The sequence below is a fragment of the Tiliqua scincoides genome, chromosome 1, assembly GCF_035046505.1.
Source record: "Tiliqua scincoides isolate rTilSci1 chromosome 1, rTilSci1.hap2, whole genome shotgun sequence".
Taxonomy (NCBI): domain Eukaryota; kingdom Metazoa; phylum Chordata; class Lepidosauria; order Squamata; family Scincidae; genus Tiliqua; species Tiliqua scincoides.
In genome coordinates this window covers 264,112,387-264,131,605 of record NC_089821.1, presented here as the reverse complement: position 1 = coordinate 264,131,605, position 19,219 = coordinate 264,112,387, and the positions used below count along the sequence as shown (strand labels likewise).

General features: G+C 46.2%; 1 protein-coding gene across 8 annotated transcripts in view; it reads left to right on the top strand.

The window, feature by feature from the left end:
• The window catches only part of KLC4 (kinesin light chain 4), a 75,068-nt gene that overhangs the window by 7,502 nt on the left and 48,347 nt on the right, over positions 1–19,219 (top strand). Inside the window, exon 2 of one of the 8 annotated variants that reach the window (XM_066624803.1) lies at positions 13,106–13,287. The exons of 6 other annotated variants lie outside the window; for them this stretch is intronic. The gene's annotated coding sequence lies outside the window, so the exon portion shown is untranslated. Of the gene's footprint in view, positions 1–13,105; positions 13,288–15,921; positions 16,005–19,219 lie in introns of those variants that run through there. One more of the 8 variants, XM_066624813.1, reaches the window with a different exon arrangement.

Below are 19,219 nucleotides of genomic sequence, written 5' to 3'. Positions count from 1 at the left end.
CGAACAGACCTTCGCAGGCTCCCACTCACCCGTCCTTGAGCATGCTCCAAGGCTGCCCTCCCAGGCACCCTTTCCTGGGAGTAAGCTTCATCTGCTGTAATGGGGCTTACTACTGAGTAGACACACAGGATGTCTCCTCAGCTGTGGAGGAAAAGCCTCTCCTTGCACTGAGTGGGGACCTGCTCAAGGAAAGGTGGGCTGCAAGGGCTCACAATGGCTGAGGAGGAGGGCAGCTCAGGATTGGCTGGTGGTCAGCCAGTGAAGGGCCCTGAGCCATTCCAATAGAAAAAGCCAGGAGCCTGCTGGATGCTGATTGGCTGAGCCTGCTGGAGAACATAAGAACATAAGAACAGCCCCACTGGATCAGGCCATAGGCCCATCTAGTCCAGCTTCCTGTATCTCACAGCGGCCCACCAAATGCCCCAGGGAGCACACCAGATAACAAGAGACCTCATCCTGGTGCCCTCCCCTACATCTGGCATTCTGACTTAACCCATTCCTAAAATCAGGAGGTTGCGCATGCTCATCATGGCTTGTACCCCATAATGGATTTTTCCTCCAGAAACTTGTCCAATCCCCTTTTAAAGGCGTCTAGGCTAGACACCAGCACCACATCCTGTGGCAAGGAGTTCCACAGACCGACCACACGCTGAGTAAAGAAATATTTTCTTTTGTCTGTCCTAACCCGCCCAACACTCAATTTTAGTGGATGTCCCCTGGTTCTGGTATTATGTGAGAGTGTAAAGAGCATCTCCCTATCCACTCTGTCCATCCCCTGCATAATTTTGTATGTCTCAATCATGTCCCCCCTCAAGCGTCTCTTTTCTAGGCTGAAGAGGCCCAAACGCCGTAGCCTTTCCTCATAAGGAAGGTGCCCCAGCCCCGTAATCATCTTAGTCGCTCTCTTTTGCACCTTTTCCATTTCCACTATGTCTTTTTTGAGATGCGGCGACCAGAACTGGACACAATACTCCAGGTGTGGCCTTACCATCGATTTGTACAACGGCATTATAATACTAGCCGTTTTGTTCTCAATACCCTTCCTAATGATCCCAAGCATAGAATTGGCCTTCTTCACTGCCGCCGCACATTGGGTCGACACTTTCATCGACCTGTCCACCACCACCCCAAGATCTCTCTCCTGATCTGTCACAGACAGCTCAGAACCCATCAGCCTATATGTGAAGTTTTGATTTTTTGCCCCAATGTGCATGACTTTACACTTACTGACATTGAAGCGCATCTGCCATTTTGCTGCCCATTCTGCCAGTCTGGAGAGATCCTTCTGGAGCTCCTCACAATCACTTCTGGTCTTTACCACTCGGAAAAGTTTGGTGTCGTCTGCAAACTTAGCCACTTCACTGCTCAACCCTGTCTCCAGGTCATTTATGAAGAGGTTGAAAAGCACCAGTCCCAGGACAGATCCTTGGGGCACACCACTTTTCACCTCTCTCCATTGTGAAAATTGCCCATTGACACCCACTGTCTGCTTCCTGGCCTCCAACCAGTTCTCAATCCACGAGAGGACCTGTCCTCTAATTCCCTGACTGTGGAGTTTTTTCAGTAGCCTTTGGTGAGGGACCATGTCAAACACCTTCTGAAAGTCCAGATATATAATGTTGGGGAAGTTGAAAAACATGCAAAACCCTAAAAGTTGAAAAAGTTGAGAGTTGGGGAAGGGAAAAACAGGAAGCTTAAGCCTGTAGAGCAGGCAAAATTGAAAAGGGAAACCAATGCAGGGCAGGTGGGGGTGAAGGGAGAGGAGGGCAGTGAGCTCAGGGGGCGGAGGGAAGCAGCCTGCCCTCCCAGCATAGGTGCCTCCTGTTAACCCCTTTGCCACTTTCACTAGGAGGAGCTGCAGCAGACAGCTGAAAGAGCCACATGCGGCTCTAGAGCCGCAGGTTGCCAACCCCTGCTTTAGATAATGTTCTAACTTGTATTAAGTTTAACTTGTGTTAAGTATAGAGTTAATTTAAACAAAGTAGAAACACTTGCTTTCCACTATATCCTCCTATGTTTTATTTACTTTTCCAAGTGTCTATACCTTGGACCCTTACTCACAAGTAGGACTCTGCTCCTGCTCAATGTACACACTGACATATTTATTTTTATTGCCCTCGCCTAGCTCCTGTGCCCCAGCTTGCTGAACCTTAGATTCTCGCCCTCAGGTTAGATTAGGTGCTAACTTAGGTAAAGCTACACTAAAGGTAAAGCTAAATTTCAATGTTGATTTAAGGTTAGAAGACAAAGAGTTAGAAAGAATACACTTACCTTCTCTTCCTCTTCTCCTCTCCTCTCCACAACTCAGAGAGTTCTCCCTTTCCTTCTCCAAAACTCAGAGGTCCACTTGCCTTCTCCTCGCACAGATACTAAACTTGCTGTGCCTTGCCTGGCACTTTGTTCCCAGAGGCCACATGTGCTTCTGCAGAGAGCCTAGCCACTGGCCCCTCAGCTGGGCTGGGTTTTATGCAGGAGGCCAGCTCCCTCAGGCCCTGCCCCGGAGCTATTATGGTAGCTGCCAGAGGCCCTCCTGTCAGGTGCATCACCAGCCCGGCTCTCTCTGGCTTGGGGTGCCTGCCCGTCACCAGATCCTCGGGAGATCCTGGGTGCAGTGACCTGGCTGCTCGCAGGTGGGCTGAGGGGGCAAGGGCACCGAGGCATGATCTGCCATGGCAGCCATCAGCAAGCCAGGCAAGCATAGCACCAACCCTGCCTCTCCCAACATCAGGAGGGCTCTGCATCATAGCCAGTGCTGCCACCCAATATGGGGGCCTCTTGCCACCTGCCCCCTCCTTCTTCAACCCAGGTAAGCTGGGAGACCCCGGACAAATACTATACATACTTCTCTGGTAGTAAGTTTCATTGCAGCAGTGATGGCAATATTAGCGTTGATCCCATATTCCAGCACATGTGCTTAACACCACATAAGCAGAAGCTTCCTGTCATCTGAGTTTAAAGCAGTGTATTGGAAACTGTATGTGTGTTCTAAACATTTGCTTTGAATAGACTAAATTAGGAAACTAAATGCTGGAAAACAGTGGCTGATAGCTGTGTTTTAGTCATGGATTCACCATTGCTGTGGATTTTGTATTCCATTTTTCTTGTGCTATTAAAAGTGTTAAAGTTAAATTTCATGGACAGCAATGATAAATGTATTGGACAATGACTCAAGACTTGTGCATTTTAGCAGTGTTGGAAGCTAATCAATTGGACAGCAACCTTCCACCTTGTCAAATCCAGAACCAACCTTAAATCATAGCCTGCAACATGGCACCCACTTATAATTTTTTTTTACTCCCAGCTGATAGTTGTTGAAAGATCTTCTTTATAACTCTGATTTTAATGGCAGTCTTAAATGTTCACTAAAAACTTTGTTAACCTGTGAGGTTCTCCAAACTGACTGTCATCTTGCAAACTGTTTGGTTGCATCTCCTCCTTCAGAAAGGTGTAGCCTCTCTTTTTACCTCTAGATGGCTGGTCATTTCATACATATTTTCCACAAAGACTGTCCTGTAGCTTTTTGGGAACAGTTAATTCATCCAGTTGTTAATCTTTCTATGCTAACAAGCTACAATGGAGCAGTATACTGAGATTATCCATGCATAAATTGTCTTGAAAGCATAAGGGATTTAATTAAAAAGAATTGGAGTGCAAGCAGTTGGTGCCTAATCACTGTGTGAAAGTCAGAGAAAACAATTCTTTTCTGATTACTTCAGTTGCAGAAACCATAATGGGTAGTATCACTCTGTTGCTATAGTTCCAGTCTTGTCTACCTACCCAAATAGAAGGGAAACTGTTACTTAAATTTTTGTTGACTAGAACAAGAAATCCTTGCAGATGTACAGGATTTGGCAAAAATTCTAGGTAAAGGAAACCGTAACTAACAGACTGTTTCCTATGTGAGATCATCCAGAGTAGATCCCACAGGAATGATGTCTGTATGATACAGGGCTGGGCTACAAGACGAACATAGCTGATGAAAATGCAGCTTTTATTGATGCTAGCAGTTGCAAAACATTCGGCCTTGCCTCTTCCTGCTTGTATATCCATTTCTTGAAGCATGTATTCCTGCGGTTTTCAAACTCTCCGGGAGTTTGAAACCCACAGTAAGTCTTTGCAGGGGCGAGAGGGAGGCAGCAGGGGCAGGGGGAAGGCAGCAATGCGATCCCCAGGATCGCATCGCTCAGGGACTGGGGTGCACCCTCCAGTCCCTGCAGCAGCCGTCCCTGTGTGCGGGGAGCCCTGCGTGAGCACCTGCAGGGCTCCCCAGGTCAGGGAAAGGGAGAGTGGAGCAATCTGGAGGGTGCACCCCAGTCCCTGCAGCCCCATCAGAAGGGAAAGCGGAGCAATCGTGCTCTGTTTTGCGGAGCGGGACACAATTGCTCCGCTTTCACTTTTCCTGACCTGGGGAGCCCTGCCGAAGGTTGCGCAGGGCTTCCCGCACCCCCGGGAGGCTGCAGGAGGCTTGGGCAAGTGCATCCAAGCCCCTGCAGCCCCCCAAGTGGCATGATCCTGTGGATCATGCCGCTGCCTTCCTCCTGTCTCCTGGCTGTCCCCGCTCCTTAAGGGGGCAGAGGCCAGGACCCACAGGCTGGGGCGTTGCGATGCCCCAGTTTGAATACCACTGATGTTTACTGAAGTGATGTCTGGGGTCAGGCTGATGCAGCTCTGCCCCAATAGGCATCCAGTAGAGATTTTGTCTCATTGCTTTGTTTATGTGGAAACTGCATCACTCACAAGGAGGGAGATTTAAACTAATAATAATAATAAAGACAAGTTAAAGTGTTTAGTAGAACCCACTTTGCTAAGGAAAAATAGAAGATTGTCTCACTATACTCACTATACAAGACCAATGGAAGTCTTGTCTCGCTATACTTTTCAACTCTTTGAGTGGTTTGCCTAAGGGATAATGGGCAGGGTGGGTGACATTTATGTGTTTCGACTTCTAAAATGCACAGGTGAAGTCTTTCACAAAAAGCTCCTAAGCAATCTTGGTGGTCATGAAAACAGTTCGATATTCTTATGGATTGATCGCAAGATGAAAATTGGGAAGCAGAGTTCAAAATGAAGGGAATAGTCATCATCCCCTCAGATGTGTATTAGTGTTCTTTGGTTATTCAGTTATGATTATGATTTGGTTATGGTTATGATTTGAAGTCAGTGGTGAGATAGTAAAGGCTGTAGAAGATGCTCACTTGAAAGGCCAAGCAGACTGTGAAGAGCTCCAAAAAGGCCTTTATAAAGTGGATGTCTGGCCAACAAAATGGCAGAAAAGATTCAAGCTCTCACTTGGTTCTGGCCACCCAACAAACTACCTTGGGTCCATCCTGAGAAACTCCGTGAAAAGTTAGTGTGCTGCAGCAGTGAAAAGACAAAACTAGTGTTGGAAAATTATTAGAAAAGGGATTTAAAATAAAGTGGTGGGTATCATTATGTATTTACACTAGCCAAACACAGCTGAATTAATAAAACTGAATTGCAAACAATGATATAAAATGGCTTACATATTAGTACATAATTAACAGCAATCATAAAAATGACATTATATGATCCTGCAGTATGTCCACACTGAGAATATTGTGCATGATTCTGGATGTCCTCACCTTTACTTCAAGAAACTATGGTATAGCTTTGAGATAATGCAGAAAAGACAACCAGATGATATGAGCCATTCAGGTTACACTTGCTCATGTTTGCCAACAGTCTATTTGTTTTTCTCTGTAAAACGGTCTGTGAACTTTTTGTTGAAAAGCGGTATATAAATACTGTTGTATGTTGTTGTTGTTGTTGTTGTTGTTGTTGTTGTTGTTGTTGTTGTTGTTGTTGTTGTTAATAATAATAATAATAATAATAATAATAATAATAATAAAAATCATCATCATCATCATCTAAATTTGCAACTCCTGTCTTGAAACCTTTCAACCAGTATTTGGCCAAATCTAAGGAAAATGTCCAAGCAACATTTGCTGTCTTATAATCTTTGTTTGGCAAGATGGGAAGGCAAACAGATAGACACTTACACCTGTTTAAGAAGACAGGTAGGTCTTGTCTTGGCTTAAGCTAACTATTCAAGAAGGATGTAAGGAAAACTCCAGTGGTAATTGCAGAACTTTCAGCTTAAGACCTGTGGTTCAGAACTGCAAACCCATTTAGAGTGTTTGTGCAATTTATGAAAGCATATATCATAATCTTTCAGTAATTCACAAATGGCATGTTATGAGCACTGCTCCTGTGCTAGGAGAAATAAATTTCCCAAATATCTGCTTTCTGTGTTTTTATGAATGCCCTAAAAGTAAATTTCTTGGCCTGCGAGAATGCAGTGGGCATTTAATTTTCAGTTAAGTTCCCCCCTCCCAGGTTTCCTGGGCTGTGAGAAATTTTGGAAGTGCTTTATAGTAGCAGCTTCATCATAGGAGCCTACTTCCATTCAACTTTTTAAATAATTAAGCAAACACAAAGCAGCCAGCTTGCTATAAATTCATGTTTCCAAAGCTGAGGTCAGCCTTCCCAAAGTTTGGGCAGTTGCTATGGGAGATGCAAAAAGAGATTGAATACAGAGTTTGTTTTTAATGGAACTGGAGTGCTGTGCAAGAGGAAAAAAGTAGCAAGACACCAAGGAGTAAACCTCATCTTTTTTAGAAGTTTCATAAAATTGTAACGTGATATAGAAAAAATATCATTACATTTGCTATTGAAACAAAGTTTTCTTATTTTATTTAGGCTGGAAAATTAATCTTTATAGTTTGGGTTAAAGGCACAAGCTGACTGTCTTGTATTCTTTTCTCTCAAGAATTCTTTTTCTAGAGACTAAAATATATTTTTTAAAAAAGGTAAATGAAAAACTTGTAACTGTTGCTTTTTCCTTTCTAAGCTCATGTAGGAAGATTGCTTTATGAATTAGAGCAGCAGTTCTCAAATTCCCAGGGAGCTCAAGAACCACTGGAAGTTCGTGCAGGGGAGCGGGGACGGGGGACGGGGGAAAGGCAGCAGCGCGATCCGCAGGATCATGTCGCTGAGGGGGGGCACAGAGGCTGTCATATTTACCAGTCCCTGCAGCAGCGTCCCGGTTGTGTGGGGAGCCCTGCGCGACCCTTCGCAGGGCTCCCCAACCTTCAGAAAACGAAAGTGGACCAATCACACCCCACCTCATGGGACTCATTCGTTCCACTTTCAATTTCTAAAGCTCGGGGACCCCTGCGGAGAGTCGCACAGGGCTCCCCACACTGCTGGGAGGCAGTGTTCTGGTAAGTACATGTCAGCCCCTGCGCCCCTTTAGCAATGCGATCCTGGAGTTTGCATCACTGCTTTTCCCCCGCCCCTTAAGGGGGCAAAGTCCAGTGCCCACAGGCTGGGGTGTTGCAGTGTCCCAGTTTGAGAACCACTGAACTAGAGAATTCTTATTATCAGCTAAGAGAAGCCCCAAATAGAGATAAAATTATGTATAGCTAACTCACATGCGGACGGGTGGGACAAGTTAGTCTTGACTAACTTTCCATTAATTTCAATTAAACTTGAGTGCTTTCTGTAACAGAAAAGGACAGGGTTGCTAAACTCTAGCGTCTAGGCATTTTCCCCCTATACCTTGGGGGTGTTTGAAGTGTAGCACGATAGTGACAGCTTGATAAAACTGACTGAATAATGTATCCCTGGATGCAAATTTCCAAGTCGATTTTAAACTTCAGTGAATTTGCAAAGAAGAAACTAGAATTTACCATCATAAAGCAGCAGTGTACTGTATATACCAGGGGTGCTCACACATTTTTGGCTGGAGAGCTACTTTGAAACCCAGCAAGGCCTGGAGATCTACCAGAGTTTTTTTTAAATCCCATTATAGTCAGTGGGGCTTACTCCTGTGTAAATGTGGACAGAATTGCAACCTCAGAGCCCAACCCTATGGTGTCTACTCAGAAGTAAGTCCCATGCTAGTCAATAGGGACTACTCTCCGGTAAGTGTGGATAGGAGCTTTAGAGCAGGGGTGATCAAACTTTCAACTTTAGGGATCCTGGACCTTTAAAATTGTGTAGGAGAGAATTTCAGCAGGTGCAGCTTGTCATCTGTGGGATGACGTTGCACCTGCTGAAATTCTCTCTTCTATACACTTGTTAATGGTCCAGCATCCCTAAAGTTGAAAGTTTGAGCACCCCTGCTTTAGAGCCCAATCTTTTGCATGTCCCCCTTTTTTCTCCTGACTTCTTTTTCCTTCTTGGCATTCCACATTGGCTGCTACTATAGATAAACAGTCTCTGGCATCATGATCCTATGCATGTCTACTCAGAAGTAAGTCCCATTGTGTTCAATGAGACTTACTCCCAGGAAAGAGTGTTTAGGATTGCAGCCTGGGTCTCTGTTTCTCATCAGTTTGCAATAAGGAGAATCACTCTGAACAGTCTTTTCCTCCCCCAGCAAATTTCTTCACTTCTCCCCCCCTTACAAGGAACAAAAAAGTCCCTTTCCAAAATCCTCCAGGTTTGCTGCTAACAAACCTAGGGTGCTGGCAGCTCCGACTTCTCTAGTTTTTTGTTCCCTGGTGCCTTCAAATTCACTTTTTCTATGGTTGTTGTATAATGATAACACCTTCATCCCAGTTTTGGAGGTAATTGAAGTGGGGTTATGTAAGCTGCCTTGGGTGCCCTTTGGGGATAACAGTGGAGTATAAATAAATAAATAAATGGAAAGCCGTGACCAATGGCCACAGGGATCAGGGGAGCCGCAGGCTGAAAATGTTTGAGAACCACTGCTGTAGAGAGTTCCTAAAAGAAGGACAGGAAGCTAGTGCTGGCTCTGGGAATGGGCAGGGAGTCTGATAAGGGATTTAAGGAGGACCTTGATGTGACAAGTATAGTTTATCCAGGCTACAGGAAATACTGTCTTGGCTCTTCCCTTCTGCTTGGTGACTTTCATTTCCACTTCTCTAGTCCATGTTTAACATTTGATATCCCCCGATGTCACATATGCAGCTCAGCATACAGCTGTACAGAGTCCAACTACAGTGGCAGCAACAACAGATCCCATTGGGCAAGGCTGGATTTAAACTACTCTGGAAATGGGAGAGCAGAGTTAATATTTGCCTAGCAATAAAGTAAAAGCCTTGTTTTGCTTCTTGCTTGAAACAAGCAAGGAACAAGACTCTCTTGTACTTGAATTTATAGTGAGTGTTCTTCTGAGATCCAGCCCAGCCTAGCCTCACCCTGAATTTGCATTTGGGTCTGTTGTTAGCTCAAGAGGGGCTAATGTATGTTAGTGCCTGGCATCCTTTCTCCTTTTTGAAGACGGTAAGGTGTGTTTGTGTTTTGAGGCAGTAGTTGAATAGGGGTGTGTGTCTGTGTGTGTTTTGGCATGCTATTAAAAGATGAGGCAGATGCTTGATTATGGAGATGTTCATGATTATGGAGGAGCAAGTGGGGAAGGAAATGCCTCAAAATATATAACATGAAGGCAGTAGGTTAAAAGAGAATTTTTTTTTCTACTGTCCTGATCTAAAGATTCCTCTCACTCCTCATCTCTCAGCTATTGCTTTTTTAAAGCATAAGGCCAGAAAACCCCAACATGAGCCCCAGGATTGTGCTGCTGGGGATGGGTTTTTTTGTTTTTGTTTTTTTGCTTCCTTGCAGCCGGTGCTGCAGTCCTGGAGAGTTCAGATGGTCCGGGGAGCCCTCTGCAGCTATCCCCATGCCTGCAAAAATGTAAAAAAAGAAAAGAAAGGGGACTACTGGTTTCATTGTGAAAAATGGAAGTGCCTTTTTTTCTTTTTCTTTTCTTTTACACTTTTGGAGACACAGGGATCCCTGTGGAGGGCCCCCCCCCCCCGGATTCCCCAGGACTACAGCTCTGGCTGCAGGTAAGTTTAAGAGAAACCCCTCCCATCCCTGGCAGCTGCACGATCCTGGGGATCGTGTTGCTGCCTTCACCCCTCCCCCCCCACACACCTACAGTACTCCCAACTCCCTTATAGGATTTTGGGAAGCACTGGTCTAAGCTGCCTGTATTGTTGGTAAAGATAAAACCCTCAGAACTAATTGCAGGATACATAAGAACACTTTTACCCCTGGGGGCTGGGGATAAGAATAGGCCCTCAGTTTGGCTGTGCTTGTTATAAGAGGCGACTAAACAGCCACCGGGTAGGTGGGACTCCTTCGCCTGGGAAGGCAGCTCATCTGAGAGAAGGAAGACTCTGATCCCAAACCTCCACTGCCTTGTGGCTACATCCAGTTATGGAAAAGGCTTCAGGAATCAACCTCGAGGCAAAATCCACAGCCAGAGTCCCTGAGGCAGTTCATGGCTGAACACAGTCATGTTCTGGCAACTCCTGTGACGCCGCTGGAGCCAACCATTGGCTTTTGCCTTTCCATTGGACCATTTCAGCGACGTGGAGAGGGGGAATTTGCTGCATGGGTAACAGTCTATCCTCCATATCTACTTTACCCAGGCTTTGCGCACTGGGGAGGACACTCTGTTCCAGAACTACTATTCAGAGTGTGATACCATAGTCTTCCAAGACTGAAGGACTTGACTTCCGACGGGTAGACTTCCCTCAAATGAGGAGGCCGGTTAGAAGGAGGTTGAAAGGGAAGGTAAAAAGAGTCCAATCTCTCCAGAGAGCATGGAGGCTGCTTAAAACAACAGTAATAGAGGCCCAGCAGAGGTGTATACCACTAAGAAAAAAGGGTTCCACTACATCCAGGAAGGTGCCCGCATGGCTAACCAGCCAAGTTAGAGAGGCTGTAAAGGGCAAGGAAGCTTCCTTCCGTAAATGGAAATCTTGCCCTAATGAGGAGAATAAAAAGGAACATAAACTGTGGCAAAAGAAATGTAAGAAGGTGATATGGGAGGCTAAGCAAGACTATGAGGAACGCATGGCCAGCAACATTAAGGGGAATAATAAAAGCTTCATCAAATTTGTTAGAAGCAGGAAACCCGCCAGAGAAGCAGTTGGCCCTCTGGATGGTGAGGGAGGGAAAGGGGAGATAAAAGGAGACTTAGAGATGGCAGAGAAATTAAATGAGTTCTTTGCAGAAGAAGACCTTCTTCTGCCATGAAGAGTTCTTCACGGCAGAAGACCTCGGGCAGATACCGCTGCCCGAAAGGCTCCTCCTGACCGAGGAATTAAGTCAGATAGAGGTTAAAAGAGAAGATGTTTCAGACCTCATTGATAAATTAAAGAACAATAAGTCACCGGGCCCTGATGGCATCCACCCTAGAGTTATTAAGGAATTGAAGAATGAAGTTGCTGATCTCTTGACTAAGATATGCAACTTGTCCCTCAAAACGGCCACGGTGCCAGAAGATTGGAGGATAGCAAATGTCACGCCTATCTTTAAAAAGGGAAAGAGGGGGAACCCTGGAAACTATAGGCTGGTCAGCCTAACATCCATACCGGGTAAGATGGTGGAATGCCTCATCAAAGATAGGATCTCAAAACACATAGACGAACAGGCCTTGCTGAGGGAGAATCAGCATGGCTTCTGTAAGGGTAAGTCTTGCCTCACAAACCTTTTCGAATTCTTTGTAAAGATCAACAGGCATGTGGATGTGGGAGAACCCATAGACATTATATATCTGGACTTTCAGAAGGCGTTCGACATGGTCCCTCACCAAAGGCTACTGAAAAAACTCCACAGTCAGGAAATTAGAGGACAGGTCCTCTCATTGATTGAGAACTGGTTGAAGGCCAGGAAACAGAGATTGGGATAAGTGAAAAACGGTGTGCCCCAAGGATCTGTCCTGGGACTGGTGCTTTTCAACCTCTTCATAAATGACCTGGAGACAGGGTTGAGCAGTGAGGTGGCAAAGTTTGCAGACGACACTAAACCTTTCCGAGTGGTGAAGACCAGAAGTGATTGTGAGGAGCTCCGGAAGGATCTCTCCAGACTGGCAGAATGGGCAGCAAAATGGCAGATGCGCTTCAATGTCAGTAAGTGTAAAGTCATGCACATTGGGGCAAAAAATCAAAACTTCACATATAGGCTGATGGGTTCTGAGCTGTCTGTGACAGATCAGGAGAGAGATCTTGGGGTGGTGGTGGACAGGTCGATGAAAGTGTCGACTCAGTGTGTGGTAGCAATAAAGAAGGCCAATTCTATGCTTGGGATCATTAGAAAAGGTATTGAGAACAAAACGGCTAATATTATAATGCCGTTGTACAAATCGATGGTAAGGCCACACCTGGAGTATTGTGTTCAGTTCTGGTCGCCGCATCTCAAAAAAGACAAAGTGGAAATGGAAAAGGTGCAAAAGAGAGCGACTAAGATGATTACGGGGCTGGGGCACCTTCCTTATGAGGAAAGGTTATGGTGTTTGGGTCTCTTCAGCCTATAAAAGAGGCGCCTGAGGGGGGACATGATTGAGACATACAAAATTATGCAGGGGATGGACAGAGTGGATAGAGAGATGCTCTTTACACTCTCACATAACACCAGAACCAGGGGACAGCCACTAAAATTGAGTGTTGGGCGAGTTAGGACAGACAAGAGAAAATATTTCTTTACTCAGCCTGTAGTTGGTCTGTGGAACTCCTTGCCACAGGATGTGGTGATGGCGTCTGGCCTGGACTCCTTTAAAAGGGGATTGGACAAGTTTCTGGAGGAAAAATCCATTACGGGTTACAAGCCATGACGTGCATGTACAACCTCCTGATTTTAGAAATGGGCTATGTCAGAATGCCAGATGCAAGGGAGGGTGTCAGAATGAGGTCTCTTGTTATCTGGTGTGCTCCCTGGGGCATTTGGTGGGCCGCTGTGAGATACAGGAAGCTGGACTAGATGGGCCTATGGCCTGATCCAGTGGGGCTGTTCTTATGTAAGGATGCCAACAGAGAGATATTTCGAAGTAAATGCATTTGTAACCAAAAGCATTAAGGCTTACTAAGCCTGCAGTTATACACTTACTCCCTTGTAAGTACCACTGAATTTGGTGGGAGTTAATTCTGAGTAAATAAATGCACTTTGGAGGATTATGCTGTAATCTGTGATGGGTAAAAAGCAAAGGTAAAGATGTTTGTGTCATGTCTCTGACCATTTTAATCCCCTGAAGATGACATGGTTGGACCAAATTATGCATGACATTAAGCTTGTCATAACCACTGACTGGCTAAATTTTCCTTTTCAGAAATAGCAACTGGATTGGGCCATCCATGAATCGGGCCTGCTGCAGAATAGCAAGGTTTAACCCTATCCCTACTATGATCCTGATTCAGCTACTATTAAAAAAAATCTGAAAGTGCTAATGATAAGCTTCATGTGTAGTTTGGCTCTTTGTTGCACATCTACTCTTTCCTTCAAGGAACACAGGTGAGCAATGGTTGGCAACCTTCAGTCTCGAAAGACTATGGTATAAGCCTACAGCACCCGGTATTCCCAGGCGGTCTCCCATCCACGTACTAACCAGGTCTGACCCTGCTTAGCTTCCAAGATCAGACAAGATTGGGCATGAGCAGGGTAACAGGTGAGCAATAGTCTGACATAATCGCTATTGTGATGCACAAATGCTCTTGCCCTTAAATGGGCAGAATAACTGGGCATGATGCAATATAGTGAGTTGATAGTTTGGTCAACAGCAACTATCGGTCACAAGATGAGTCCAAAACATGTGATGCCGATGTTCAAAAAGGCAAAAATATTTATAGGAAATAATGGGGAGACTTTGTTAGTCTCTAGTGAAAGCCAGTTCTTAAAAACTGTCTTACTAATGGTTGGGTCACTAATTCCCTGGTGAAAGACTCAAGCAAAGAACTTGCAGTAGACAAAGAGTGATGATAACCCTGTGCTGATAGTTGTGGACCATCTGGATGGTTGTTCTTCCTCCCGGTATTTACTTGACACTGAGGTTGTTGATTGATTTTAGTTTCTGGCTGAGGTGCACTTTGCGGTCTGCTGGAGCAAAAGGCTGTAACTGTGGAAGGACAGGGTGGGGCATCTCAAAGAGCAGAGCTTGGCTGCAGCTGCAGGATGGGCAGTGTGCGAGGGTGCTGATTTGTGCTCCTTTGCTTTTCCGTCACTTCCTAGAGACCAATAATAGCTTGTCCTGGTGTGTGCCTGTGATTTCATGAGAGCATCTGCTGTCTTTCTGTAGTCTGGCTGCATCTTCTCTCCTGCTGCTGCTGCAGTGGGTGGGTCACCAAGCTGCATCATATCTCTGCCTCCTGTTTGGGAGGAAGCTTGGACCAGCAGATGCTATCATGTCTCTCTCTGTGCTGCTGATTCCTGTTGCCTTGCAGTTTCTGTAGCACCACTTGGTCTGCAGAGGCTTCCATGGAGCTTCTACATGATGTAAGTTGCTCAGTATCTTGGGTGGGGGTGGAGGGTTCCTTCATCAGGAGCAAAAGGACAAAGATCAGAGCATTGTTAGTTCTGACTGACAAAGAGCCCAGCATATCCTAGCTTTTGCCATCAGTGGGAGCACTTGGAGATTCTGAAAGGCAGAGCAGACAGCAGAGGCCTGTATATAACAAGGACCGTTCCTCTGCCATCCTACTTGATTGATCTGGTTTAAATAGAACTCTGAATTCTTTCAGAAGCTTCTGTAGAGCATAAGGCAGGGTGTGGTTGTGCTGCTGGCATCTCAGAGACAAAACAAAGGAGAGCTGCTGATGTGCAGCTCCTGTGAGGTAGTAGGTAGGAAGCAAAGTCTGCTTTGCGCTGTGAACTGTACATATAGCCTAGCAATGTTGGAATCTGATGCACGGGCCAGGTTAGGAAGTCCTAGAAAGGGGCAGCTGTCTAAAATGTCCTTCGGCCTGTAAATATGTAATTTTGTGTGTTCATTCACTACCTTGCTTAAACTCAGTGCAGCTCTTTGGAAGACAGTGTGACTTTTCAGCATGATAGACTCCTGAGACAAGGTGGGACCCAGCAATGCTGCATCACCTGCAGAAAATGTAACAGATAGGGACAATGCACTCTGGCAGTTGATGCAGAGACAGTGTGGCTCAACAGAGGGAGAGTTGCCTTGAGAGACTGGGAGAACTGGGTTCAAGTCCCACATTGGGCAAGTTGGTGTTCCTCAGCCTCAGTTCCCTGTTTGTAAAACTGAAGCAATAGCAAGCTTTATTACAGAGTTGTGAAGAAAGCAAATGCAGTAAAAATGGTAAAGTATGTTGCAGATTAAGTGTTGCGATAATTAGTAGCTAAAACAGTATATTTCGATATCTAAAAAATTTGCATGTTTGTCTCATCAACTTTCATAGGTAAAACCTATGATTCATCAGAGGCTGAATGGAGTGGCCATTGTAGGAAATTCTACAAAAGCATGTTTGCTGTGTGAAGTTGAACTCTCTTGACCTTGTTAGCAATAGCTGTATTTAGAAATGAGGCCAAAATCTCATACCTCATCCATCCTTCAAGTCATATTTCTGCCCACTTGGGAGACAGTCTCATGTGAAGTCATGAAGTGACACACATACAGTCAGGCTGGATGCTTTGTTAGGCAATTCAAGAAGAATGGAAGCCTGATAAAGCCAGTGTTTTCAGGGTCCTTAGAGCTACTCATCAGAATTGTGGTGGTTTTCCTGGGCTGTTCTCTTTCATGCTGTAAGTGGGGAATTTGCATGTCTGAATACAATTTTAGATTGTGAGCCCTTTTGGGACAGGGAGCCATTAGATATTTGATTTTCTCTGTAAACCGCTTTGTGAACTTTTTGTTGAAAAGCGGTGTATAAATACTGTTGTTGTTGTTGTTGTTGTTGAATACTCCTAGCACAGTGTGTGTTAGAGATATGTAAGTTACATCCTGCCTTTCCTCCCTTAAAATGGAACACCCAAGTCAGCTAACAACAGAAGTTGAAAAATAAGAAAGCATAATAAAATACAATAAAACAAAAATCAAAATATTCTAACCCATAATAACCTCATTCTGGGTTTCTATAAACAAGATTTCTCCCACCTACCTTCAGTCAGGGAGATGGGACAGTCCCACCTGCACCCTGAAGTACAGAATACTGCTTGATGCTGCGGAGTATTAACTGAGGTTTTGGACTGAGTTGGCTGTAGCAACACTCTTTCTTACACAGGTATGTGCCAAACAAACTGGTTTGGATTCTCTGGGGGGGGGGGGAAGAGAGAGATCTTTGAACTGTAAAATCTGCTCAGTCTAGACAACATGGAGATACTTCTAGTGGGTGGTTCTTTTGACTCAGGTGGCAGTGTTGAATTTTTTCAGGAAGGGGTTGCAAACCGCTTAAAGTTATTAGGTCTGCAGTGGCTGCACGTTCTCCATATCTCAGAAGACACAAGTATCTTCTGTGTCCCTTAGCACCCACCTTTCACCAGCTACAGGTGATATGCAGCTATGTCCCCTTTTAGACTGAAATACCAGAGCATGGATAACCATGAACAAGCTAACACTTGGGCTTTAGATGTGGGGAGCCCCCCTCCCCAGAGGTCCATGCATCAGGGATTGGGGCAGCAAGGGAAAGGGCTGGAGCTCTTGGAGAAAACAGAAGACTTATGGGCAACTTGAGGATGGTGGATATATATTTATATGATCTAGAGGCACATGTAGACCTCGTGGTCAGAAAAGAGTGGTTAGGTTTCCTCTACTTCTGAAGAACTGCTAGAGCTGCAGTTTTCAAACTCTCCGGGAGTTTGAAACCCGCAGTAAGTCTTTGCAGGGGCGGGGGGGGAGGCAGCAGGGCAGGGGGAAGGCAGTGATGCGATCCCCAGGATCGCGTCGCTCAGGGGGCTGCAGGGACTGGGGTGCACCCTCCAGTTCCTGTAGCAGCCCTCCCTGTGTGCAGGGAGCCCTGGCCGAGTGCCTGCAGGGCGCCCCAGGTCAGGGAAAGGGAGAGTGGAGTGATCTGCTCTGCCTCCGCAAAAGCCCAAGCCTCCTGCAAAAGCAGAAGTGGAGCGCGATCGCCCCACTCTTTTTCCCTGAGCTGGGGAGCCCTGCAGGCGCTTGCACAGGGCTCCACAGACACAGGGATGGCTGCTCCAGGGACTGGAGGGTGCACCCCAGTCCATGCAGCCCGGTCAGAAGGGAAAGCAGAGCAATCGTGCTCTGCTTCCGGTTTTGCAGAGCGGGGCGTGATTGCTCCGCTTTCACTTTTCCTGACCTGGGGAGCCCCGCCAAAGGTTGCGCAGGGCTCCCCGCACCCCCGGGAGGCTGCAGGAGGCTTGGGCAAGTGCATCCAAGCCCCTGCAGTCCCCCTGAGCGGCGCGATCCTGTGGATCATGCTGCTGCCTTCCCCCGTCTCCTGGCTGACCCCACCCCTTAAGGAGGCAGAAGTCACGACACCCCAGTTTGAATACCACTGTGCTAGAGCAATACTGAGCGAGCATTTTCTCCCTTTCTTTTCGTGCTCCATTATGATTGAGTCATAATAGCAGTTGCTAGCCTCAAGGTGCAGACTTAGCTGTGCAGGAACTTGTTTGTTTGCCTTGACAAAATTATTGATGAGGTTTTTCAGGCAGGATATGAGTGAGCATTTTGCAGGCATGACTTAATTACAATTACTGTTTACTTTGACAAGTGTGTTTCATGGGGCATAGTAACTGCCTGCTACTTGGGTGCAACCCTCAGTTTGCATCCAAGGGAGGTGAAGAAGGTTCCAGTGGTTTAGACATGTGCCAGAGTATCCATCTTCTTCACATAGTTATATAGTGCTCTCTGAATAAAATTGATAGGCAGCTTGGACATCCATGAATCTTGGGATGTACTTCTAATTTACATTTCTGCCTCACCCATCTTCTGTCCTCTAAGGAAATCAAGGAAGCATAAAGAGTTTTCCCCCTCTGTTTTATCCTCTCTTGCGAAGTCAATTAGGCTGAAGTCAATTAGTGGAGATTTGAACCTGGGTCTCCTTGCTCTTACTCCTGCACTCTAACCATGACACAGCATGAACATGATTAGGCAGTGCTCTGCTACTTACCTTTTTATCTTATTGTGTACTATGGGAATGACCTTGCTGATCTATAACTCTTTGCGTAGAGGATGAAGGCAGGTCCAGGAGAAACAAAACCATTGGTTGAATTGCATTAGGAGTGAAGAGTTCTAACTTGCAAGATTCATCTGTCCCATTTTTAGAAAACCCCAGGAAAGGAGAGAGAAAAGATACTGCCAGGTGTCTGCTGGCAAGGTGCCACATGCTTTTCTCTCTCCCTGCCTGCACATAGTGGCACCCCTGAGACCCAGCCCTTTGATCACGTTCACCAATAACTTAAATTCCAAAACAATTCACCTTCACCTTGCTTGGTGCCTAGCTTGCCATTCTGACCTATGATTAATGTGCTTCCCAATTTCCCCACCCCTATCTATTTACCTTAAGGAAAGTCTCAGTGTAAGGTCCAATAGGAAAAGACAGCTATCACACCATTGCAGAAAGGCCAGATGGCCAGGCAGTTTGGTCATTCTATGTATTCCAGGTCTTAACTTGGGTCCAGGACAAGCAATACCTACTAGCCAGCCTGCCTGCCTCTCTACAGAAGCGCACGTGGCCTCTGGGAAACCCAGTGCCTTGGGAACAAAGTGCCAGGTCAGGCACCGTGAGTTTAGCATCTGTGCGAGTTCAGCATCAGGGTGAGGAAGCCAGGGTCCCAGATACCGCCCTTTCTCTTCCCTTGAAAAGGGGGCTAATAACCAGTGTAGGGTTTTTAAGTACCCCTAAACAAAAACAAGCAAAATAAAAAAGCTATGGAGTCAAATAGCCAGCAGCAGGGTGGGGGCTATCCAGTGTTCTGCATCGAGTGCCACATGTATGACTGTTTGCCTCTGGGGCATAAGTCATGGGTGTGTCCTCGGTTCAAGGAGCTCCAGGGACTCAGGGAATGCGTCCGCTCCCTTGAAGCCTTGGTGGCCAACCTGGAGAAGCAGAGGCAGGCAGAGAAGGACCATGGGGAGACTTCCGGGGACGATCAGGCTTCGTCCCAACCTCAGGAGTGCAGCTCCTCAGCTGCCCGGGTGGGAAGTCTCGGGGCTGGAGACATCATCCTGGAGAGGAGGGAAACAATCCCTTGGGGGGACCCCTTCTCCAGGGAACGGGCCCTGGATACTCCTTGGTGGGAGGGGGGTCTGGGGCTTCTTGTAGTGGGGGATTCAATTTTTAGAAACATAGAGAGGGGGGTTTGCGATGGATATGAGGACCACATGGTGACTTGCCTGCCTGGTGCAAAGGTTGCGGACATCATGTCTCGTCTAGACAGACTGGTAGATAGTGCTGGGGAGGAGGTAGTGGTTGTTCTGCATGTCGGCACCAACGACGTGGGCAAGTGTAGCTGGGAGGTTCTGGAG